This window comes from Engystomops pustulosus, chromosome 5, assembly GCF_040894005.1.
Source record: "Engystomops pustulosus chromosome 5, aEngPut4.maternal, whole genome shotgun sequence".
Classification (NCBI taxonomy): Eukaryota; Metazoa; Chordata; class Amphibia; order Anura; family Leptodactylidae; genus Engystomops; species Engystomops pustulosus.
The window spans coordinates 149,341,721-149,368,070 of NC_092415.1; the positions used below are offsets into that span (position 1 = coordinate 149,341,721).

Below are 26,350 nucleotides of genomic sequence, written 5' to 3' on the forward strand. Positions count from 1 at the left end.
CAAATTACTCTGCATTCTCCATCACATTCTTGCAGACAAATACATTAGCTACATCTCGGAACTGCTGATTGAAGAAAATTCTACCAAGCAGCTCACATAAATTCTAACAAACCTTTGCAAAGAGCTGATGTTGCCTTCAAGACTCACCTTGACGTCACTTAGTTCAATCTTGTTCTGTTTATTTTGCTTTTCATTACACCTTTGCTGAGAGCAAAAAAAAAAAACATCTTTTACTGACTCAGCTGAGTGAGGTCACTGCACAATTATAGCTAATTAATGTGCCTGAGATTAGTCATCAGGATAAGGTTTCAAGAATTATTACTCTTTTGAGAATTTAATCGCTTAGCAAGATATCCATCAACTACTGAAGAATATCAATTTATAATGTTGTTCTTATGAGAAATGTGAGATCTAAGGCTAAGTGATGTTAAATAAACAGAATTTTCCTATTATTTTACATATCACTGCACAATATTGACGTAAACACCATTTTTATTGTAATATCTAACTCTTTTCCAGTCAATAACCCAAACTTTCTTAGACAATGGGGCTCATTTACTACGGGTCCACGGACCACACAAATGTTGTATATTCCAACAATTACCATTTGGGGGCTCATTTAAAAGGGGATTGTGGCACACGTGATCGGATTTTGGCGCAAACACGTCGGCTTTCATGCAACACAAATCAGGGGGCGGGCCTAAGGACGATCCAACAGATTCAGACTGAGCACGGGATTTAACATTTGAATTTGTGTCACAAGACAATGCACTTACATGCACCGGGAAGAAGAGGGTGAAGACCAGCGGACCTGAGCTGGGAGCGACACATGCAGGATATCGGGTGCACAATCTTAGTGAATCGCGCCAGAGTGCATGATCATCGAACAACGCACAGCAAGGATCATGCAAGGGATAGGTAAGTAAATGTCCCCCAATAAGCACTAAATGCAGAATTATCTTCCTCTTTGTTAACCAGTTTATAGGATACAATCTTGTTAATCATTGCAGAAGAAGAAAATGGACTTACACAGGTGTATGACACAAATGTCACTTACTATGATTAAAAACTGTATCTATCTACCACTTATAACTTTAACAATGTGAGTATATGACCCTAATATAGCACCTATAATATACTTACCAACAAAATGTGTGCACTTCAATTTTTATTTCTAAAGGGCTTTTTTGTGTATTGGGATTTTTTTTTATTTTGTTTCCTTTACATTTACAAGGGGACAATGACATATGATTGTTTATTTTCCATAATAAACTGCAATACTTATGCAGATCACTGTATTATACTGTCATGTATACTGCCATGCCTCGTGGCCCAATAGAAAGTTGGCACAGGAGGCCCTGGGGTTCTTCAGACAACCTCTGGCTTTCGTCTGATTTTATCAGGACCCCACAATCACAGCTGGTCAGTGGTGATGGGTGACAGAGGGAGCTCTCTCCCTCTGAATCCACTTAAACTCTGTGGTCTATATTTGACCACAATGTCTAAGGGTTTAAACACCTAGGATCAGAGCTTTCCTGATCATGGGTATTATTGCCGATGCTGGGTTGCAATAAAATAGCCCAGCACCGGCTTTTGCACAACACAATCTCCTGCAAACTACTCATGCGCCACCATAGAAACGTGGCACATAGGAAGAATTACCCTAAACGGCTGCAGTAAAAATCCAATTCGCTGGTCATAAAGTAAGCTCTGCATAAATAAGAACAGATTGTATATGTCCCCCATGGTTAGTAAAGCACTACAAAATATGAGACTGCTATATAAATAAAGATTATTATTATAATTAAAAAAATCCAAGACCACTAAGTGAGTTTAGGATTGAAATATATATAAAAATGTTCACTGTGAATGTAGTGGATACATGCTTGTTCTGCTATGCCTTCAAGGTAGGTGGAAAGTGCCACCAAGTGGCATGTACATCACAACTTTTACCTAAAATCACTTTAATATACACTTCTCGGGAAAATAACACAGCAGGGTCACAATTATCAAGACTTTCTTTGGAAATGGTATAACTTATGTGGTATTTTCAAGTAAATATTGAACTTGTTCCAATTACATTTTAGTCATTTTCCATATGTGAATTAATTTACACAAAACACATTATTTTAGATGCTTAATGAACCCACACAATCCTTAAGATTGTATAATGAATCCAAAGTTTTTTCAAATCATAAGTGACATAGTGTGTGATGCTGGCAACATTTCACATTAGTAAAATAGATTGAAGCAATCAACCAACCAAAGGAATTAAACCGGGTTCATACAAGCCTCATTCAGAAAGTATTTTTATATGGGGAAAATAGAATGGAACTCATAGGGAAACACAGTTTTTACTCTACCATGGTTTATAATGAGTGAGGAGCTGGTGTAAATGATATATGTAGAAGCATGATAGAATCACAAAATGAGTACCCTTAAAGCATATACAGTATAGTAGAGGGGATTCTAATATTTCTACTTTTTATACTGTATAATGTTTTGAGACCACTACAATATATGTTGCTGTTATTTATCTGATTTCACTCTATTGAGGTGAATCGGGCCTAGCCATAATAGCCCACACCAAGTGCACAAGTCCTAGCCATAATACCACATAACTTGTGAATAGGTGTAGAGCGGTTTCATAAAGTAAAAACATATTATATTAGCTTGTTACTTCACATTTTGCTACTTCAATCATGTACTATATGAAGAAAAGTGATGCAAAACAAACTTTTTAAAATCCCGCTTGACCTTGTCCAAATTGACAAATACATTTCCAGAAAAATAAATTCCATAAAACCCATATATTTATAGTCAATTTATAGATACATTTATATTTATATTAATTGCATCTTAACATAGCAGTCATAGTTTATGTATTCCTAACAGGCCCCCCTGTCCATTATAAAAGTACAATATTTTCTGGATTGACAAAATCTAGTCCACAGCTTAACCCCTGACGTCAAAAATCTCCAAAAAACATTTAGAATTAGACAGCTTTACCTCCCCTCATTTCGTTGTAGCCCGCGAGAGGGAACTCAAAATAATTCTAGACCCTGCTGAAACCAATTAAATACTCAAGTCCATCTGTGACCTTTAAAGGTGCATCACGCTACAAGAAACCAGTTTTAAATTGACTTCTAAATGGTACAAAACTCCTAGTCTACTACACAAGTAAAATAATGAAATTTCTAATACCTGCTGGAGATTTTGGGAACTATGGTCCCTACTATTTTTGATGGCCAAATCCCCGATTTCCCTTCAAGGACACCAAACCAAGACCCCTTTAGTAGGTCAATATTTATGCAAAGTAGCTCAAGTAGCAAGATTGGAAGAATTAAGTGCCTTTGATAGGAGGGATCACAGCAGCTATAAGCAGACATCAGTTATAAGCAGGCTCCTGATTCTCATTCCTTGAAGCACAACTGTGTAAAAGGTTTGTAGGAGAGGATTCAGTGGACTCCTCCTGAAACTAGCCATTCTATATTTAACTAAGACAGAAATGTTGGAAAAGTAGATCGGTTCACTTTCACTTTATATCATTTCTAGTTTATGAATGTAGATAATAAATCAATAACCTAGCTCACTTTGTGTTACTGCACATTTTTTGTGATAAATTATTAATTATGAACTCATTGTTAAGCATTTCATATTTTGTCCTTAACACTGTGGAACACTTAGTAATACAGTCATTTGTGAAAAAGACAAGTTAAAAAAAACTATTGTCCTTAATTGTGGCCCATTATAATTTGATGCTCTGCCTATTCCATTAGTTGAACAATTCATCCTCCTACAGCTTTCTGTTCTCTAGTGGAATTTTACCATTTCATCCTACAATGGTGACATAAATGTAGCTAATGAATAACAGTGCATTGGCATAACAGTCATTTTGATCCATAAGTTAGAGACAATTAAAGACACACAATGTAAAATAAATCCAAACAGAATTGATCAGATGAATTCTGTTTTCAGTTTTAGAAATCACAGGGGTATTTCCATCTTATAAACACATTACCCCTCTAATATTTTATAGGAGCAGGGTAGCTTACTGTGGCGTACTGTATCTCTTATTTTTTTCACCTTTGTGAGATTTAAAGAAAACAATGGGACGGTAGCATATAGCGGTTTCTTTAAAATACGACAACCTCAAGGAGATGAAGATAGGGTTATTCTCATTGCAGCTGCAGTGTGTGGAATTGTTATGCAACGTTTGTATGAAAGTTGCCTAATGTTGTAAGATTCATTTCTTAGATTGCTTGTTCATAATGTACTGGAGTCACAGTAAGCAATGCAGACAGTATCCAGACTGCACACATACAGTACTTGCTATTAGAAACCATGGACATTTCAGGCAGTTTTAATTTAACACAGCAATCTACTTGTATTTACTAAGGCCCTGGCATACAGTGTATACATGGCACGTGCCATATTTTGCGTAGATTTTATCCAGGAGATCCACTGTGTGACACAGTAACATTGAACAACAAATTTATTCCACACTGAACTTGTCATTTTGTACAGATTGGAAAACCTGTTGGGGATCAAATCCTGTCTGGATTTCTTTTAACTTAATAGAAGGTTAAAGTAAGCTTGAAAACCTGTCGGCAAAATCCACATGTAAGATATGGATATAAAATGTGGAATAAGGGCAGATTTAACCCTTTTGATTTTATCAATATACATGCATGTGCTCTTCCGCTCCATTCAACAGGACTTTCATTTAATCTGATAAGATGCTACATTGTAATATCACTCGATAAAAGCCATTCGGATCAATAGTTTAAGTCAAGATAAAGATGTCTATAATTGTTCATTTAACTTAAGTGTCAAATTAAACTTGCCCACATCTGTAAAGCACATTTAACCGTCTCACATAACACATTAATAAAATCAAGTCGACATTTGCTAATGCGGTATTGTTAAAGGCTTTTGTGGCTTCTGTGATAAGGTACTAAGTTGTTAGTATTAGTATCAAGTTATACTTTGTACCATGCATAGATAAACTCTAAACTATATGCATCAGTTCTATAGACTTTGAATGGAGCAGAATTGCAGTTATGACAGAGGGGTCTCACGCTCACATGCAGATGTTTGTGACCCATAGGTCAGTGACAGGTTCCTATAGAGCCTAAGTAACTGATTGACAACCTTCTTTTAGCTAAAATGGTTTCTCTTACATCCCCATAAATCAACTTTATCTTATATTACCTGGCATCAGAGGGGGCTGTCCTTCTTAGGCAGCCCCTCCCATCTACTCCTCCTCTGGCCATATGCTTCCTTACTATTTAACAGTTCATGTCACATGACCAGGGTGATGTCATCTAGGGTCCTTTACATCTGCAAAACCATGTGTGTATCTGATTACATAAAAAAAATCACAGCATACCTTCATAGACTTTTACTCCTCCCCATCCTCCATGGAAGAATGCTGTGATTTCTTGTGATCAGATACATATATGATGTACATTTTGCAAATGTAAAGGGTACATGACCTTAAATGACATCACTTTGGTCACATGACATGAATGTAATCCAAGGCACCATGTAAAAAAAATGACACAATATTTCCATCAAGTAAGCAGAGCTTTATATGTCTGTAGTTGAATATTGGGATATGGTCCCTAAATACATGGAGGCAGGGCAGTAATTTCATGAGACATCGAGCTGTCAGTCAAAATAATGGTGGGGAGCCTGGAAAAGGAGAAGAGTCAAACCCAGATACCAGAGTCAAACTGGAGATAATAGTCAAGAAGCCTAATTTGCAAATCAGAAAAATGACAGTGATTAAAGGGGTATTCCCATCTGGGCATTTACATTTAATTGAATTCATTTGCCATAAATAAACATTTCTTCAATTGGATGTTATTTAAAAAAAATGTTCCTGTGTGAAGATAATTTCTTATAAATGTAGTCATTCTGTCCCTTAGAAACAAGATAGCTTTCCCGGATACGACCACCTCACGTTTTGGCAGCAATGGCCAGACATGCACTATTGAGGCCTTCCTGACCCCCTGGATTCAGGGATCATTACTACATGGTGGCTGTGGGACAAGCAGTAACTCCCGGACATTTCATATACAAAAACCTTTTGTTTCTTTGTGCAATTACTCCTGCAGAGATGGCTGTATCCAAGGAAGTTATCTCTAAGGGACAACATGGCTGCATTTATGAATAATTATCTTCACACAGGAACATTTTTTTTAATAACATCCAATTGAAGAAATGTTTATAGATGGCAGATGAATTCAATTAAATGTAAATGCCCAGATGGGAATAACCTTTTGAAGTACAGTGCCTCACAGGCAGATAATATTAGGTGATATGGGGAGGACTTGTAACCATTTATCAGCAGGCATTGTTGGTTTGGGGGTAAAATTCTGGTGACAGGTTTTCTTTAATTGAATCTTCTTTTGTTGATAATTTTTAATTTCTAACAAAAGCAATTAAATACATTTCTGCACATTCTAGTAAACGTATAAGAATGTCTTATTGACAATTGCAAAATCATGTTTTTGTTCAAAGGCGGTGATCTTGCACCTATCAAATTTAGATGTGTCTATGCAAAGGGAGATATTACAAAATACAAATTTGTATTTTTTGTTTTAAATGTAAAAAGTTTTGGGAACCACAAACATGTCACAAGGTGCTTAAAATGGACTTATCTAAAAAAAGAGATTATTTATTGCACATCTACTACTATAAAAGCATAGATAAATACATGTGTGCTTAATTGACTGTTCCTGGGATCCTTGACCTCTTCCATTCCTTTCTAAGGATTTTGTTGTGGAGTATAACAACAGTATGTTATCAATTTCCCTTTTAGGATGACTACATCTGTTATTTCAAACTCTTTAGATCTTGATGTTGGGGGTGATGTATGTCCATATTGATGCGTTTCCCTTTTCTGTTTTTAATGGAGAAACAACTTGTAAACTGAGCAAAAATCTCTTAGTTTTATTCTGTATTGCTCGGTGCATTTCTTTCAAAAAGTTTCACAGCAAAAGACTTAAGATGAAGTTCTCAGGCTGCTGGAGATGCCAGTGATATATTGAGATTCTTCAGAAACCATATACAATGTTTATCACTCCTATTTCTTCCTGTAATGGCATGTAAATAAAATTAAACTTTCATGGGTTCATGGTTTGATATATGAATAGATGATTTAAGGCTACTATTAAAATGAATTGTTGCTATATTCTTCTTGATTACTTTAAATCAAGTAACTGCAGAGAAAGAAAATATAAAAACAGCACTCCTGTTATTAAATTCCTTCCCTCCTATGTTTATTGCGCATGCAGGACAATTTATCATTGCTGATCTCGAAGGTGATTCTCTACTGATATGAGAATCACGGTCTCACTCTATTATAGGCGAAGCCTGTAGCTTAGAGCAGATTCTTGGAGCAGAAGCTATTCTTTGTGACCCTTAAAAAATGCTCTTCATGCCAACACAGTCCATGGAAGGGCAGCGATGTGGGCAATAATTTTACATTGGGGTTTACAAACTCCTAGTAATACCTCTACATTCTTTTAATGCTATATACACCTAATAGGACGTTTTTATTATTCATTATAAATAAGATGCAACATCATCTGTCAATCTATCTGTTTTGTCCATTATATTAATTACATTACTGCTGCATAGAAAATCCCAAGCAAATAAGAAAATGTCAGTCATTTTTAAGACCTTTTGTCAAAAAGGGGATACAGTGCCTTTTAGTAAAAGAAAATATGTTTTACTTAAGTTGCTTCAGAACAAAATAATTTTCTATTGACCATTACCTTTAAAAATTTAGCTTCGAATCACACATAGTGAGGCTTATTTACTAATAGCCCGCGGAACACACTTTCGTTGTATTTTGGAAATTTTGGGGATTTGCGGCGCTGTGACAGCTATTTAGAAATGGATTGTGCCGCATGCGATCAGATTTCGGCCGGCCTTCGGACGATCCGACTGATTCGGAGTGTGGGATTTAATATTCAAACTGTCGATACAGGTAGAAAAAAGGGGCACTCCCGACAACAGTCTAATTGGAAAGGTACACCTCCTTCTTTTTTTCTCTAAGCCTTTTCTATTGGAGAGCTGACAACGTGTTCTTTATGTGGTGGTGCTCATACCCATAACAACAATAGATATACGGTAGATTGTCCATATGAAATATAGAAGAGAAGAAAGGTAGGCACTCACCACGTTTTTTTAAAATTCTTCTTCTCGTTCCTGGAACGCTCCCTAGCATGTTGTTCTCCCTTCTCTGTGTGTGCCAACTTTTAAAGCGAGTCATGCACATGCTCCTCCCACCTCCATGACTGATCTTTAGTGAAATATATATAAAGGCATCTGTGAACTCTGTGTGGTTTATGGGGGTTATGACTGTCAACATATTTTCTTTAAATACTTGGGACAATTCCTTTAAGTCAAAATGAAAGAAAAGGAAGGAGATATCTTTATTTAGTACAAGTGTTATTATCACTGTATTTGCCATTAGGTCCTATCCTTAATAGGTGCATTAACAATGGAGCCAACAAAGTGTCATAAACTGTAGGAGTGGATGCATGATGTTTATAATACATTGGGTAAAGGACACATTGGTTAATGGTTTGTAGTAATGGGAGCAAAGGGGGAGTTTAATGTATTAGAGTAGAGTTATAGATATACATAAATAAATATGGTATCACAATTGATGAATATTACTAAGTAATAGTGTAATTATTTAGTAGTGACTAAAATCAATATGATGATTGATTTAAGATACCTTGAACTTTTATATGAGTTGTTCTTAGGCTTAGTAGCTAGGGCAGGATGAATTGTTAAAACAACCCTGGCTATAATTGTGTGGGCCTATTAAAAGTTAAAAAGCAAAGACAGTAGCCTTGTTTTTGGACTATTTGGATAATTCTTGGCTCCTTCCCAACCTATTATTATTATATTCCTGTGGAAGTCTGTGCTCTCCTACAACATATACAATTTTATAACCAATTGAGATTGAAATGGGACCTTTAAAGTTTATTAGAGTAATGGAAAAATCTAACTAGACATCCCTAGACAACAAAAAGAGAAAAACACATTAATGAGGTTACCTAGTCCACTCTATCCAAGCTAAGAGAGGGCTTGGAGCCTTTATATAATCTGGAAATCTATGATCACACAGAGAGGTGTTTATTATACAACAATCACTTGTTTTAATAAGAAGCCAAAGAAGAATGATGACTAATTTGTAAGTTCAAGTTGCTCTACTGTAAAGTGAAAACATTGATGAAATGCACATTTCACACAATGTAATATGTCCCCTAGAGACTGCGAAATAGGCAGCGAAAATCATGAGATACTAATGTATGTTAAAAAAAGCTACTTGCATATCATTATCACAGTTTCTAACATTACTGGTGTTGTATTCAGCTTAATATTAAATTATCATACATTTAGTAAGTTATGTGTGGTAAGTTATTAACAGTTCTATGAGTAAATGAGTTTTAATTAGAGCAAAGTTGAAAAATTAAGCTATTTACAATGTAAATGTAATAGTAAGATAAAATACTAGGAACTAAATATTTTATATACATATAGCAAAGATGTAGCAATTGTTTGAATCAACATTTTTTTTCACATTTCTGGCTACTGTGATCATTTAAATGGGTTCTCTAGCTACATACAGGTTTACCCCTATCCCCCATAGAGGCTAACTTGCTATAGGGTCTTATTGATGCAACCTGCTTAATCTCATACTACAACGGGTTTAATCACTGAGACCCCCACAGATCAGCAAGTTAGCCCCTATACTGTGGATAGTGCTAACTTATATCACTGGAGAACCCCTTAAACATTTTGTAGCCCTTTGTATATGTACCTTTTAGTAGGATTTCTATAACTATTAAGGGAATTGTTCAGGGGCTTTTTGGATTATAACTTTTTTTACTTTAAAAAAATCCAAAAGGAATGAATATTCATGTGTTCCTTCAGTAAACGAGACTCTCTCTTGGGTGGTCCTCCTTGTCCCTTAATACATGTATACATATGCTTTTCTTCTTAGTAGGAAGCTTCATGTTGTTATCACTCATGAGCAAATAGAATCAGATACTAGAGTTGGGCTTCGTCCCTGAAAGATCCTCACAACAGCCACATGTGAGGAGATGTATGCAAATTAAGCTCCTCCCTGGCATTTCTGGAAAAACATCATGAGGTCAGAGAGAAGAGGAAGCCACAAAGGTGAAAGTTGATATCAAGAAGAGCCTACAAATGTATCAACAATAATTTAAAAAATGTGTGCCCTTCCAAATCTATTAGAAGTTAAAAAATCTCTAAACTTTTCACCAAACTGCATAAATTAATAATGCACATGATAATAGTAAACTCTGTCTCCTTCTTTATCCCCTGCCTTTCTCCCTTATGTAAGTAGTTTGTGTAAATCTTACAGTTGATGAAGGAACCTCATAATGTTTCCACTGGCTTAACTCTTCAAAACAGTCTCTGGATAGTCTAATTTCCTCAGAGAGCCGAATCATCTAGATAAATGTGCTCCAGTTATGGAAAAATTTAATATTGGGCCCCTAAGTAGCCTTTCAGAAACACAATTCACTTAAGGAGAAAGAAAAGCAGAAAAAAATGACTGAAAAGCTGTTTTCCTAAATTAAGGAGGTTACAGTATGTTAAATTTTTAATTTGTTTTTAAAAATAAAAGCGTTATATGTGTTTTATGCTCTAAGGACTCCACAAAGCATCAATAAACAAGAGATACCATTAGAATGTGTTTGCACCAATACAATGAAGAGCAGCAGAAAAGTGCAGTTTAAACAAATTCTTTTACAATGAATTTTTTAAATCACTAACCCAATACACATAGAAAACAGTTTGCTATACTGCTATACCAAAAACAACAGATATGATCATCAGCTGGACTACTTAAATTAACTGTTGTCCATAGAGCAGTCACAGACGCAGATGCTTCAATGAGACAAAATAACTGGAGTACTGTAGACACCCATGGAAGAGATTTATATCCGCTCTGATACTGTACTTATCGGATGATAAGTGCTATTACTTGTTACAGCCTTTTGTTGTCCGCTGTCTGTAAATATGAAGAAATGCAGGCAGCACTCCAAACATCAGCAAAAAGTGCAGCTGAGCGTGACAAAGTTGTTATATACCAAAATGTTGCTGCGCATGAAATAAACATGACCTGAACTTTTCACCAATGTTTGGAGAGCTGCCTTTTTTCATATAACTACAAGAGACCCTGCCAGGACCTGCAGGCGCTGCACCCTCTTATCACTGTGCTGCCACTCAATATGGAATAAAGGATCCACTTTTTTAGTATTTCTCTTCTTCTGAAGTGCTGTTGTTTAAACTTTTTAATGACCAGGCCGCTTTTCGTTTGAGTTTTCATTTTTCACTCCCCACATTCAAAAATCTATAACATTTTTAATTTTCCGTGTAAAGAGCCGTGTGAGGGCCTATTTTCTGCAACAAATTGCATTTCATAGTGACAGTATTTAATATTCTATGCCATATACTGGCATCTGAAAAATTTCAAATGCAGTGACATTGGTGAAGAAATGCCTTTTCTCCATTTTCTTATAAACTTGAATTTTAGGGCTTTTCACTGGGCGCCCCAAATGACCTATCTTCTTTATTCTTTGGGTCCGTACAAATAAACCATTAATAGTTAATTAATAATTAATTATATTAATTAAATAATTAAATTAAAATGATATAAATATTAATTAAATAATAAATAAACACATGGAATTTTTACATGGCATGAAAATAGATTTTATAATAAATTTTAAATAGTTTACATAGGTATATAAGTATATGGAGGTAAATCTTTATCTTGAATCTGATAACACTTTTATATTTAGCATTTTTATGTCGCACAACAGTCATTAAAATCAATGAAAAAAACATTATGATATGGTTGGCTGCTACTTTTTATCTGCTTTGCTTACACATACATAACGGAGTGAAGTCTGGCAGTCACCATTAGTCATGCTGTGCTGAACTCTATAGAATGTTAAAATAAGCACAGATACTGAATATGTAATGTGTGCTGTTTGATAACAAATTGGAAAGTGTGAGGCCAAACTGCCTCCTAAGTTGTGTTTTGTAAGCTACTGTGTAGTGCTGAACCAATAATGCCTAGCTCGCGGTTTAAGAAGCACCGCTCCCATTTTGTTCTGTGGCTGCACCATAAAAGTGCTCTTCAAACTTTTTACGTAGCATTACGCTAGAATCAGTCAGTCAGAAATATTCCCTAAATTTTGGCAGTTAGGTGATACATTTTCTCTATACTCCTTAAACGATTCCTGTGGTTAGAAGTATATTGCTAATGGCGCAGTAAATGTTTATGAATGTACATTGATATCGAAGGCTAACAACGATGAATAATTTCAGACTCCGGAAATTCTGTTGTCAGGCCACAGGGAATTTTATTGGAGATGGCCGTGAGGTTTATGGTGCATGGAGTGGCTAATATTGACTATTAAATTTCTCACCTAGGCTAAATAAATACCATTGTCACTTTTATAAGAAGCATTGCTCTCTTACTTTATTGCTACCTTTCCGGAGAACCTTAATGCTGAGAAAATTTTACAACAATTATTGAAGTTTATTCTGCTGTGAGGACAACAAAGTTCTACTTGTGTTTTTGTACACTTTTATTTGTAATGGGGGAAATGTATTTTCCAAGATGTCAAGTAGAGATTAATCATGGAAAGTAAAAAGAAATTTCTTGTTTTATTGTTCTTTCTTAGTTACTTTATGTATAATTTACATTACTACCTGCTTTGGTAACATTCTAAGGGTTATTCTACAATGGAGAGAAAGTTTGCACTCAATCCAAAGCTTAACCATAATGTATGTCTGCCAAATTTCAATCCAGATTCTGCTGGAAATCCACAGTTTATGTTGATTTCTGTGCAGAAAAAAATCAACATTGTGTGTGTGATTTGCCTTTGATCACAAAGGTATTGTATTCTGTACCAGATTTCCCTGTATGGAATTCTATGTGCTGGAGATCCTAAATTTACAATACAGCATTGAGGGATGATGGCTGAACCCAAGGGTTTTGATTGTCTTATGTATGTGGGGAAGTCCTGTTGTAAGAGAGACGGGTATATTAGATTTCTAAATTATCAATCCTTTTGTACTTGTTGTTAAGTTACATTCCTGGCTCTATGACATTGACATTGCTGCCTGTACTTGGCCACCATGAACATATATGTATGGGTGATCAGGTGGCTGTGTTGTCATGAACATAATTTGATCTCTAATATCTCTTTCTTTCCAGTGTACTAGGCTGAACAAATTGAACAAACTATGTTGGGGATCAGTAGAGAACAGCAAGGGTTTCATTGTTGATATAATTTAGGCATTTATCAAATTCATGTGTTAACCTGCAAGAAAGCATTAAAAGCTTACACTATAGTGGAGGAGTTTGCCTGTTTGGGTTTTAAGTTGCCATGAATAAGGCTTGGATATAAGCGGAAATGCATCGATTTTGTCTTTTACACCTTTCATACATGACACCATGTATTTTTAATGTGGATCAACAATAAAGAAGATTTTTTTCCTACAGAGGGGCCACAGATTTCTTCCCTGTTGTGTAGTCCATAGTATTCACATTCTTTAGAACTATCGTCAATCATTGTAAAATCATTCTGCGGGACACTCATCTTGGGGAGGTGCTTAAATGCTGAAATTAGATTTGCGACTTATCCTTCCTGAAGTATGACACATTTCCACCAATATGTCATCAAACAAGTAATTTTTCTTCTTGAATCACATCACAACATTTTATGTAGCCTTTGTTTCTCTTCCCTTGAAGGCCTTTTATCTTGACTGGATGTCAAAGAGTGTCAGCTATTAACTTGACACCTGTTATATTTGTTACTATAAAATGGAAAAATTCCTGTGAATCTACATGATTCAGGGCATCACCTTTTTTATGGATGTGATCATTCTCTTCATTTTGCATCAATCTACAGTCGAAGATGAAAGGTCCATTCTGCTAGATATGTTGATGTGATGGGCAGAGTATGGGCAATAATTTACACTCTAGGAGGGAGAAAATGATTGACAGGCATCAGCAGGCTGTAGCTACACAATCCCTTTTAGATCAATCTCCATGGATGGACTACAAGTAAGTAAGTAGTAAGGCAGAGGCATGACAAACATAACTGACTGTCAGAGGCAAGACAGCAAAGGGGTAATTGAACACACAGGGCTTGACTCCTACAATGCCGTTCTCTGGACCCTCCTCACAGAGGGTCACTATACATCTTACAGCAGTGGAAGGAGGGGACAAGTTCAACACATGTTGCTTCCTGCCTGTGTCCAGCCTGAAGAGATATTCCTCTTCTATGTACATCTAATAATACTGCGGCCTGACCCCCCAAACAATGCTGCTGGCTGGGAGATTTGTAGGGTCGCCGTGGGTTCCTATGGGAACCAGGTGCAACACTGCACAGCACTAAAACTACAGAGGAAAATCTGCAATACTGCACAGACACTAATGATGTAGAGAGTGACCGCTCTCTGCATCATTATTATATCTCTGGGACACAACTCCCCTGCCTCCAGCGAGACCTGCCAGCACCAGTGGGCCCCAGCACTTCCCCAGGTAAGCTAGGTGCTGATACCAGCCATGATAATAGGAATACCCCTTTAAGCAAGTCCCATCTGCTATAGAACAATTAAGGAGTCCTATAGAGATGTTTTATTTTACCTTTGTGTATGTTGTTTAGAGCAGCATGACTGTGAAAAATTAATTTATATGCCAGGATCGCTGCTTACATAGTGCATTGGGAAATGACCTCACAATGTTTAGCACTGTAGTTGTTACATTGTCCCTCCCCTCTTCTATGAATGATAGCTTTGGTATCTCATCAAGTGTATGCAAATGCTATCACTCAGAGCAGAGAGTGCACAAAACACTGTAATATGAGACATTCTGTGCAATGCATTTATTCCCCACTTTTTATTTTTAGAACTCTGAGCAGTAAGTTTTAACTCTTTCTTTTCTCTGCTTGGGTATGATTATTCTAAAAGAATTGTTTTTTGCCCCTCCTCTTATTTTCAACTTGATAAGGAAAGACAGGCTCCGCAAGGATTAATAAGTTTCAATATTAGAAAATAGTAATCAAATACAGGTAGATTAAGGTAGAGGTAGATTAGATCCAAGCATGTAGTCAGCTTTCGTAGACACATGCTACACAGGCTCTGAAACACTGATACTAGGAGTTTCTTAACAAAGTATATCACACAAATGTTTACAACAGTCCATTAAACACAATAATAAAAAGTATCTTGAATTATGATGCTTAAATATTATTATTGTACAAAAATTCCACCTTAGGTATAAAGGCATTGGATGCTATTGAAAAATGTGCCTAGTGTCGCTATATCTTATATCTAAGATCTATAATTTACAGAATGTTTTTCATTTACCATCTGATTTCCTTAAAATGAGGCCATTACCATTGTCATTGGATTTGATTCCAGCTAATTGTAGCACTAAGCCTAATGATTTTAATTAAACAAATTATTTTAATCCAAGATATTCTTTAATAAAGAAGAAATAGATTTCTCTTCTTTTCCTCTGAAATAAAAATAATTAGATAGACTCATTAAAAATGCCTGGTATAACAGCAACTTTTTTTTTCTCATACGGCGATCTTAGTGCTTAATTATGATATGCCATTTCAGTCTTTGTAATTAGCTAAAAACCTTTCATGAGACAATGGGAAAAATTGTAAAATATCACATTAGCATGTTAAGGCTTGATGAATCTTCTAAAATAATGTTTATGTTTACAAGGAACAAGAGAGTAGGCTGGGGAAAAATTAAGAGAACAAAAGCTGCAGCAATGACTCAGGCCTGGATCTGAAATAACTTCTAATAGCACTCAGTGTTCTGTGATCTTATACATAGAAAATAAATTTCAAGTTGGTGACTAAAATAATGATCAAAATGTCTTTGTCTATGTAAAACATCTCAATTTAAAGAACATAGAAAAAAATTTCTGATGATTACATAGGTAAGAGGTGGAGTTAGCTTGCGTCAATTTATCATTCCATTTTTCAAAGGCACCCAAGTTTTCTCCGTGGTAAAGATTTAAAAAATATAGATAAAATACACATGAAATCTGTATTAATCTGATGAGTCCAAGTAATGGAGCACGAGAAATGGTACTGATCTATTCTCTCCTGAATGGGATAATACCACCCAGTACTATTACATCATCACAAACTACCTACCAGAGTTTTCATCTAGACTTGTGATGTTGTACCTAGACTATAGGTCATCAATAAAGGCAGGAGGTGACTTCCTGCATGACTTTTCTCTACCCTCATGACTTTTGACAGCTAATATAAAAACAGGATTAAAGGATGTTAAAAGAGTGAGAGAGATACCAAATGCAGAGACAGAAGAAGAGTAATTGTGCACATTGTGGGAGAGATTCATCAGGACATATATGGCAGTTTCTGGCGTAGAATCACTGAGATACTTGCAAATTATTGTGCACTACTTGAAGGGGGTGAGAAGAGGCCATAGGTGGAATGGGAAGGCACAGGTACGCACTGCCCAACGGATACATCACTAGTCCTCAGCCTCTTGATGCATCTTTTGGGATACAGGGAAGCACAGCCTTTATCATAAACAAGCAAATCCCATCTGTGTGCTTTGGCTGTAAGATAGCTGCACAAACAATGTCTAACTCGTGATCAAGTGGCTTCTAACATGTTCATGGCGCGTTCATCAATGCACCATAAGTGTGTGACTTCCCGGACTGCAAACTCAAACAGGAAAAGGATGTACCCATTCTTTTGTGACTACGGCAGTCAGAACTCTCATGGCACTATGATGCATGGTACATGCACCGTGGTGCAATGGTGTAGCTGGAGAAAAAATAGTTAATTATTATGAAAAGTTGCTATTATACATTTCTGAATATTCAATGTATATATTACCATTTTAGAGCTGATGTGTGCACCTGTGGTACAATAATCAGACATATTTACTGTAGTTTCTCACAAACAACAATGTACTTATTTATGCACCGAGCACTGCATTGTAATACAGTAGATAAACGCTGCATTGGGAAGACATGTCACCCATGCAAATACATACACTTTCTATCACACATGGGAATAGAAACAATAGACACAAGTGACTGGTTAATTCCTCCCTTTCCACACACATTTCTGAACAATGTGTGCTAAGGGAATGACAAGAATAATGTGCGAATATTTCAACAATAAAATAAATATATCTCCTTAGAACATGCAGTGTCCATTATCTATGTATGTCCTTGGATATAATGGGATCGCTCATGCTATATTATGATCTGATAGAGAAAATAATAAAAAGAAACATAATTTAATTTGGAGAATGTGTTACATATGTAAATGAAAAGAGGGGAAATTCATGTTCCATTCATTTAAAGTAAATTGATTCCTAATGCTGTATTAATGGGTCACAGTAATGAGGCAGAATACAGAATAATTAGATTTTTGCCCAATATTTACAATGTATTAAAGAAGCTGCCTATATACATTAATGTAAAGAATATTAAAAGGTAATGTGGCTGAATATTTTTAAGTAATTGAACTACAATAATATGATTGTTTAATGATGTAAGACGATGACCCAATTTTAAATAGAGCTGGAAATACATTTTTAATTTAACTTCATAAAATAATGCAGGTTTAATGATATTCAACGGACTACACAAATTATAGTGGGAAAAAAAATTACAAAGCATTGCCCTCCATAATCTCTTGAAGGATCACTCCCACTGACTGGAAGACATGCAAAGAAAGATAGCTATAAGAAAAAAAAAAAGTTAACCCTCTTTAGACCGACTAAAGTAAAAATACGCCAACCGGTTGTTAAGCAGTATATGGAGAGGGCTCATGGACTGAGGTGTTCATACAGGTGTCAGCTTTATTATAGTGCCTAAATGTCTGAATTGACTCTTTTTCCGACATTCTGCATAAGCAAGTTTTTTTTTATCAAAGGTATTAAGACATAACCAATAAACATTTGTTATCTCCACAATTGTACTGATCCTAAGAATAAAGTGGACGCCAATTGAAAGTCCATCAGAATATGGCACACTTGTGTATTTATGCTAATACTACCACATTTGGAATGTTTGTCAAGCTTCCTATACATGGCACAGAATATTAAATTGTTTTACTGGTAAGTACAATTTGTTTCACTGACAACAAGCCCTCATATAGCTTTTCATGCCAAAAACTGTAGTCTTTATAAGACCACTTTTTAAACCACCATAATAAAATATTTAGGTCACCATTTTTTACCATCTTTTAAAGGAAACCTACCACTTGAAGTGGTAGGTGTAAGATGCATATAACGAGCACCAGCTCAGGGTGAGCTGGTGCCGGTGCTTACTTTCATTAGTGTCCTAAACCACTGTATCGCGGTTTAAACACTTTTTATTCTTTACAGCTTCGGCGCACCAAGCGCGGAATGGTGCGCCGAGGCTCCTTTGGCTGTAAAGAATAAAAAGTGTTTAAACCGCAATACAGCGGTTTAGGACACTAATGAAAGTAAGCACCGGCACTAGCTCACCCTGAGCTGGTGCTCGGTATATGCATCTTACACCTACCACTTCAAGTGGTAGGTTTCCTTTAAAGCCTTGAGAGCATCACTTTCTTCATATCAATTCTTACACTTAATATTCTGAATACATGAATAAATTCTAACACCGGCCGTATTATTGCTCTAGACCAGCCATAGATAGATTATATTTTTGTATACCATTTGACAGGTTAAACCTGTGAAATATAGAGCCTCATTGAAAACTTTGAGCTGCCTTTTACCGGCAAAGAGATTTAGTTTGGACACCAAAGAATCTGTATTGATCCAGACAGCCCTTCATATTTGGCCTACAATTCTGTTAAATTTATATCAAAGCAAACATGAAAGGAAGAGTGAAAGGGTATATCTTATTTTCTTATATATCAATGTGTTGGTGGTAAAGCATCAAAACTAGATTTCATGTTATAAAAACCCAAACTTAAAGCATGAAGATTGCTATAGCATAATAAGTTAGATGCCCTTGAGGTACTGAGCTCATTTTCAGAAGCTCATTCATATATGTTACAGTTAACATCTATTTTTTATTTCAACATATGAGTCATAGAGACAAGTGAGTTCCTGGAATCCTGAATAGTCCACCTTGATCCTTCACTGTCTATTGTTGTCTGCTTGCATATATTTTTTACAGTATTGCTAGGTGTTTTGTTATCAAAATTACATGTTCTCAGTAAATTGTTTTCCTAATTTGTAAAAAGTGAAGTGAAGAGTCTTATTATACGGTTGTTATATATGCGTGATGATCAAAAAGAATAAGTAGTCATAAGCAAAACTTTCAATAAATCGCTTCTTCCTCTGGTTAATAGGAGAAAAACAGTGCAAATGACACGTACCTAAAAGGGTTGCCCAGGACTAAGAACAAAAAAGAATAATTTGGACAACAACTGTACAGGACTACCACCAGGATAAAGGTTTCTAAACTAAGCACACTTGCATACTGTTTTGTGCATCCTCTGGCCGGAACTGCTCTTCTTTTAACTTTTTTTGCCCTGGTTTTAACAAAAAATGATGCAAATGAGCCCAAGGGGCTTTGGGCTCCATTGGTGTTAATGGAGCCTGGAGCCCCTCAGGCTCATTTGCATAAAATGTAAAACCTTTTTTCTTAAAAAAAGGGCCTAAGGAGCTTAAAGAAGAGTGCATCCTGTCAGAGGGAGCACACACCATCATGTAAGTATTTTGCGTTTACAATCTTTGATTCTGTTGGTAGATGTCCTTTTAGATGGCTCATTAATATCCAGACTGCATATTGGCTTTTTATTATATAAACAAACTAATGAAACTGTTGACTTGGTTGCATATTGTTGAGCATAAGTTAGATTAAGACTTTCTAAGGACCAAATGTTCCTATTTTTCTCATGTACTGATTTGCATTCATTTATCTTAGGTGTTTCTCTTTAGACACATACAAATGTCCTGACAAATGATCCTCAAAAGATTTGTATAGCATTGTAAAACTTTGTAAAGCATTTTTAAAAACATTGTATATGGAAACTTTATTGAATATTTATAACTATTTCAGTGTACATAATTAATTATAAACAATTACTAGTGTTGTATGACATGCATTCAATTGTATGACACAAAATGATTATAGCCTCCAATTAAGTAGTGAAATGCAGACCCTTACTGTGAATCCTCTCCATTAGCTATAATTGGGTGCCAGATCCAGCATATATTATTCTCGCTTCTGGAGAATTGCTTGATCACATTAAAGGTTTGGCCTCATGCAGATGACCGGATGCTCACCTGAGCCAGAATAAGGGCATACCACATGGCCCGGTGTAGAAAAGGGAGTGCGAGCCTCCATTGTGAGCCTCCAATATTCTTCAATAATTGATAAAACTAATTAAGAAAATAATCAACTTTTCAATCCTCAATTAATTAAAGGAAACCTACCATCTAAGATCTGCCTATTAAGGTAGACCCAGTGGCACGTTCCTCTAATCTATAGTAGGATAGCCCTTTTAGAGTCAATATAGGATAGCTCTTTTAAAGGCTAATCCTTTAGTCCCCCAAATCTTTTATAATTTTTAACACGGCTTCGCGGACAAGTGTGCGCAGTGCCTCGTAGCTGAAGATGGAGAGGTTACGGGGCCGTGTAGTAGCAGCGCCGTGTAGCCTCCGCTCTGGCTACTCCACGCCCAAGTAGCCTCTTTAGTAAATTTGCATATTAGGGCCATTAAAATGATACCTCCATGATGGTATGTTTTCTTTCATGCTGCTGCTCCCATGGTCCTTGTAAGACTTTGTTTCATATGACTACAGAAGACAATCATTGGGATCTCTGCTCTTGTGATGTACATGATAGCATCACTATTAAGGCCATTGATTGTATGTAGTGGCCAGGTGCATATTCAGTACATCATCACAATAGCTAAACCAAGACTTTACCATCAAACATGTATAAAATGTAATATGTTTTTCTTCTTTTTAGAAATTTGTTTTCCTATTGTTAGACTTTTAATGATCTGTTGTAATTCTGAACTTACAGTATTTACACACTAACCAAATATCATAGTCTGAGAAATGTACTCATAATGCGAAAATGAACACAATTCTCTGGTAGTCGGACAGAAAATACTGTAAGCTTCTATGCAAGTGTACGACACCAGAAGATGCTACGCTGTGAGAGTGTTGATAGAGATTTCAGATTTTTTTAAATAAGAAAATTACACTTGTGTCTTAAAAGAAGTTTTGGCTGCAAGAATTAAGAACCGATCACTGGGGATGTGCCGTGTGAATGTATGTTGGAGCGTGATGTGGAGACATACACTGAAATTCTATCTACTAGCCTGAGCAAATCTCCTTAGGGATTTCTGCAGCAATTGACTTAAGTGCTTATAAAGCTTGGCAGAATTCCACCAGCCTGCAGTAAAGGCATCATTGAAATGTTCCTAAAAAGTGTTAGATACTGGTTTCCAACTCATTAAGAAATAAGTTATTATAGTGCAATGCGTGAATTTGTTAATTCCACTTTTTATCTTGCCCCCTATAAACAATATAACAGAGACATAAAACATAACACAATCATGTGTTTATTAAAACTTTGCAGCATTTTTAAAGTACCTTTTTATGCATTATGAACCAAACATACCTTAAGAATGCTGTAGCTACACTGATGCAGAAACATATCTTGTTTAATCCCTGAACTGAGTGGTTTTGCTGAAAAAACTATAATAAAATTATGATAATAAGGCTCTTTTGCTCCTGTAGCTGCCCGGCGCCATCCCCTTACCCTAATTATGCACTGCTCCAGCCTTGTCCTGCCCAGCACAAGCCCAGAATACGAAATCACTTTGTTGTCCCTGGCAGAAATAATCAATCACTGCACCATCCCCCAGGTGCTGTGTATGAGTCATCGAGCTCAGGCTGATTAGCACTGTCTGAACAGTTCAAGCAGCTACTGTGTATGTGGAAGTAATGTGTTTATGCACTGCAGACAGGGCACCCAGCTTAACCAAGGTCCGGAATTTTATAATTGTTTTTGAGCAAAACCACTAAATTCAGGGATTAACCGGGATTTTTGGTTCACAATGCAAAAAAACAAATGGTAGATTTGCCTTTAAAAGCACTAAAATGACAATGGAAGAGCATTCCCTAGATAAACACATGCTTTAAGTGTAACTAAAGTTTTGAAAAAATTGCATGAGATATTCTCTAGTTATTGGAAGAGTTGAACGTTAGCCTCCTTCTCTGTCTAAAATGGTCAAACCTTAGAATGCTTTAGAATACACTGCTCACTGCAGGAAAAAGAGCAGAAAAAAGCACAAAGAATATTACAAACTTTATTATTATCACCTGCTCTATTCATTTCTTAAAGAAAAAAAAGTTTAGAAACTCTAACTCTCAAAAAGTAACATATTTCTATGAATACATGAAGTATTATTAGGTTTATTTCCTTAAGTTTACAAGTTTGAAAATATTTTCCTTAAAAATGAATATGTAAAATCCAAAATGCTACCCAAACTAATAATAGTGTCATTGGGTTTTTAAGCTGAGCAGAAATATTCCTTTGTGGCTGAAAACTGATGAAGCAATGCAAAAATGACCAACTCTTTATAGATCCAGAAATCAACCAACAGGTTTAAGGAGGGAAGGTTGTGATGAAAAAGTCAATCATGGCTTCAAGAGTGGGTTCTGGGTGGTTATCTACTAGGGAAGCTGCATAATGTGTGAATGCTTGCAAATATGTCAAACTCCAGGGGCACTTGTAGGCTGATCTTATCTATAAAAAGATGGTGGCTTTGCTTCATCAGTTTTTGGCCATAAGCATATGTTTGTGTTTCTTTTAACCTGGAATATGGTACAAATAAATTCAATACAATATTATAGCAAATAACCTATTACCCTGACATTTTCATTATAATCACTGGGTCACCACACATATATACATACTGGATACTGTGTCCTAGATTTACTATGCATTCTGTGCCATAATTCTGGTTGCACATGTATTTATGAAGTGTTTGCACTATGCACACCGCATAGGAGGGCTGCATAAGCGAGTCTAGGATTTTAATAGAGTGGTGTAACAGAGTAGCTTATTAAGCAAGATTTAGAGTGTAGCTGCAGCGACCAGTATATCAAGCAATTGTATTACCAATAGGGAGGGCAGGAATAAAAACGTGTGTGTATCTACCAACTTTAGATGCAGGAACAAATTATCAGATAGCATCAGTAAACAGATGTATTGAAATAACACACAATCTCTCCTGATAATCTGCCCACATTGGCTGTATAAGTTTATGTTATTAAATAAAGCTACTCTCATCGCTGTGATCTTAAAGTCAATTCATGCATGTATGCTCACATATTGTTTCTCATAGACCTAAATAAAAATCTTTTAGCTATGTAATCACAAATAAAATATTTTATATTTTATTGGCCAAAAGGCCTCTTTTGTTGCATATGTACAACTTTTGTGGTCTAAATTATGCAAGCTGCAACACAATATTGTGCACAGAAAGGGGAGTTCCAGTGCGTATTCCCACTGGCTGCCACATTTATGTCAGAAGCCCGAGAGAAATGTGGTACCCCTGGTGCACCATATCTGGACTTAATAATTGTGTCGCTCGCTGCACAGTGACCCTGTATATCTCAAAATGTAAGGCACTTATCTGGATAGGTCTAGCCAAAATAAAGGTAAAGTAGGATTCATCTGTAGATATAACAATTTAGCCCATTTGGATATTATTGAATATTTTACTAAAAACAACTCATTAGGTTTAGATGATTCAGAGCTTGTGTGGGTAGAGCCGTTGTTTGGCAATGTTCAGCTACTGGCAATCACAGCATAGCAAACCTTGTGTATTCTATTTATAAGTCTACAGATGGTTTACTTCCTGCAAGTTCTGCAATTCATTTGTTGCGGACACGATTGCTGTGAAAGAAACAATAGAAAGTTCAGAAAAACATAGAAAGCAGTTGAACAGATAAATGAATAAATAAATCAACAGGCTATTACATGGGAGACTGAACATATGGAGAGAAATTATGCTAAGAACTCTGATAACAAAGGGAACGTGCATGCATTATCATCTGCTTAACTAGACCACTGTCAGAAGTATGAGATAAGCACTTTCCCTTTTAGTTAAAATGCTGACTGAGATATAAGGCCAATGTGATTTTACTAATTGATAGGCATTTCACCGGATTGATTTTCTTACATAAGTGTTTCATGTGAAATAGCCACAAGCTTTAAATGCATACAATGACATTAATCACTGGCAAATTGTCACACATCTCAACAAGAATTAAAAACAGTGTTTTATCTAAAATTGGTCTCACTAGTTCAATTCCACTCAGACGAAATAAAATTACCCTTTGTAGTCAATCACTTCAATATGGAAATGTTTGATTGTTGAAGTTTCATTACAAAGTTGTCATACTCATTTGTGTTATCATTAAAGTAACTATACCAAATCTGCATAAGTCCCTTTCAAATGGCCTCAGTCAAGGCAAAGCTTTGATCATTGCAGCTCTTAGCAACAGCAAATCATAGCATATTCCAGAAAACAAATTCCTATTAATGAAGAGCTAGTCTAAACATTTTTCTCTTTTTACACTTGGTTTTCATGGTATTACATTTACATCAGAATTATTTTATTGGTTGTATATTACATCCTGTTGCAAATGCATCCTCATCTATAATCACCGCTTCTTCAAGTTGGGCCAGAAATAAATGAACTTGCTATTGAATGTTTTTTGCTTCCAGGACTGAACATCGGACGTAGAACTGACATGTTTATAACACATGCAATTTTAAGATAAAAGAATTGAAACAGATGAGCTTAAAGTTCTACCTACATTTGGTCAGTAGAGTCAAAATGAAGGGTGCAGGGTCTAGTAAAATGGTGGATCTTCGAGACAATGTGGCTCTAATTGTCCACCTTCTGACAACCTCACTAAGAGCTATTTTTAGAATAAATAAAAAATCTAAATCCTATAAGATTTGTTTTAGCTGGATATTGTGTTCACAGGACAGTGCGACAGTGCAGCAACAGGTTTCAAAGTTTCTCTAAAACATGTATAAGAAACTAATTTTGGAAACCCTAGGGAATAAGCCTAAATCTAATATATTAGAACCTAATATGGTTTCTTTAGAAATTTCTGTCAGGACAGAATGAAAACTAAAACCACAAAACTGTCTCAGCCTATCCAACGACCACTGGGCGATGTTCCCTACAAAACACAGGGGCACATTTACTTACCCGGTCCCTGCGCGATTCCCGGTCCGGATTGTCTGACGAAGATGAACTCTGCCGCGATTCATGAAGATCGTGTGCAAAACCTGATCGCTTGTGCCAAAAACCCATTTTAAATTCCTGTCCCAGTGGCGCAAAACGGAAATCGTCGAGATGTCCGACAAAAGTGCAGTCCGCGGGGCCCTTATAAAATGAGCCCCATAATGTGCAAGGAATAGGGGCAGGAGTACTACAAGAATCAGCAAGACAAATTCAGCAGCTTTTATAACATTAAAAGAATCACTGGACAAAGAATTACCAGGTACACGCCAAAGTTCACAACTTGAAGTTTATGTCAAAGTCTAAATCAGATGTCAAAAAGCAATAGTTAAAAATAGCCAAAGCTTCAAATAGAGAACAAATCCAATGCACTGTCCCAAAGTCTGCCAATCAGGAACCTGGAAAACTACCCTGAGTAAAGTCAGGAGGGGATTTATTTGACCAGTAATCAACTGAGGACAGGCATAGGGCAGATCTCAGGGTTTTAACCCCCCGCCTGACTCTTAGCCTTATACTGCCACCACAAGACATTACAGTCTGTTGATGAGGATGGGGCTTAAAAATAGTTTCATCTTTCTAGCAGCAAGAATTGCTGGAAGTGTAGAGGGACAGTGGGACTCTTGTCATACATTTGGTGGCCCTGTATGACATTGTACTTTGCAGCATTGTGTCTTGCTCTACCCATTGAAATAAACATGTAATGTAGAGGGTGACAATCATCAATCCATCAGAGTTTGTAGATCTTGGCTGTAACATAAATAATAACTGATAATGAGCATAAGTAACATAATGTAATATTATATTCTGCATGACCAGTGAAGATATTGTCACAACTATTGCCAATTTTCTATTAAAGGGATTTTCGAGGTAGGCTGAAGTCGATATATTTCATAATAATAATATTCATTTGTTTTTTTACTTTCTACACTCATACAGTTAAAACACACACAAGTTATTATCATTTATTCCCTTTTCTCTATGAT

At 36.1% G+C, this 26,350-nt stretch overlaps 1 protein-coding gene and 1 long non-coding RNA gene across 2 annotated transcripts in view; one reads left to right on the forward strand and one right to left on the reverse strand.

The window, feature by feature from the left end:
- The window catches only part of CNTNAP2 (contactin associated protein 2), a 1,040,519-nt gene that overhangs the window by 54,220 nt on the left and 959,949 nt on the right, over positions 1 to 26,350 (forward strand). The gene's annotated exons all lie outside the window — the stretch shown is intronic.
- The window catches only part of LOC140134208 (uncharacterized), a 57,714-nt gene continuing 31,511 nt past the window's right edge, over positions 148 to 26,350 (reverse strand). Inside the window, exon 3 of the long non-coding RNA XR_011856125.1 lies at positions 148 to 204. This is a non-coding gene — a long non-coding RNA (uncharacterized lncRNA). The remainder of the gene's footprint in view (positions 205 to 26,350) is intronic.